The sequence below is a fragment of the Petaurus breviceps genome, unplaced genomic scaffold (genome assembly GCF_028583685.1).
Source record: "Petaurus breviceps papuanus isolate PSGF00001 unplaced genomic scaffold, PetGlider_PUasm1.0 90510, whole genome shotgun sequence".
NCBI classification, from domain to species: domain Eukaryota; kingdom Metazoa; phylum Chordata; class Mammalia; order Diprotodontia; family Petauridae; genus Petaurus; species Petaurus breviceps.
The window spans coordinates 3226414-3227636 of record NW_027187267.1 but is presented as its reverse complement, the minus strand read 5'-3'; positions in this window follow the sequence as shown (position 1 = coordinate 3227636).

Genomic DNA, 1223 nt, shown 5'->3' with positions numbered 1-1223 from the left:
CCATATCCTGGGAGTAAGCCTATGTAGGCTCATCAAGGATGAGAAGATGTCAAGGTAGATGTTTCCTTATGGGAACCTGAAGCCTTTTCCCCTAGATGCAGAAAAATCTGTTAATATTCAGTTTATCTTTACAAACAATATGTCTGGACTCTCTTATTGGGAATCCAATTGGGAAAAGTCAGTTGAAGGAGGAGCATCTCTGGAGAAGAAAGATAGATTTTTACACTGAAGTGTTTTGCCAGAACATCGTCCCTAGTGGTAGAGGGGAAGTAGAGGCATATTAAAACCCCTTTTTTAGTTCAATGGAAAATATTAAGAAAAAATATTTTCTCCAGATCAAAAATCTTCTCAGACTTTTCCCTTTAGGAAAGTGGATAGGATAAAGGTTAAGACCTTCCTTCAGGAAAATGGATTTTAGGGGCAATAACAAAACTCATTTTTTTTCCTGTTTAGATATTAGTCTTTCCCACCCCCTGAAGCCACTGACCTCTTGTAACCAGTCTCAGGGAAGGGTCCTCTTCTCTTATTCAGAAAGGACTGTGATATTCATTGCTAGAAGTAGGCCTTTTCATTTCTTGGGTCAAGGAAGAAATTAAATAGTGACAATTGTTCTGAAATTTTAATCCCAAACCATGTTTTACTAATGTATTATATTTTAATATGTTATAGTCTTTTCCTTGTTCAAAATTCTTAACACTATAAATATTACTTCAATTTGTCTTTGGGTAGAGAGACATGTCTGAGGGCATGGGATAGAATGGCATATTATTAGGTCAGTTTGGACATTATCCCTCCCTCCCTCTTCCCCTCCTTCCCTTCTCCCCTCTCTCTCCTAGAAATTCTTGGATATTCAATTAGTGTTAAATTTAATAAATGTAGGTTGATTGATTGATATTTGTTAGTCAATCCATTGGTGAAAACCCACCCTCTATCTCCAGGTCAACTAAGGAGGGAGAATGGGCATTTCTGTCTAAGCCAAATGAATCTGTGTGGGTATTAATTAAACATTCAATCAATCAGCAAACACCAAAGATACCCAGAGACCAGGCAAGTAAGGATGTAGTATCCATCTTCTCTTTCAGCAAAACTTGCTCTGTCCAGTCTCCAGTTCCTCAGTCCCATACTATTTAATAGGTAGTAAAGAATTATGAGCTCTGTTTCAAATTCAGGGACAAGAATATTTAGTACACTTGAACTATTTATAATATTTGTAGTTAGCACAC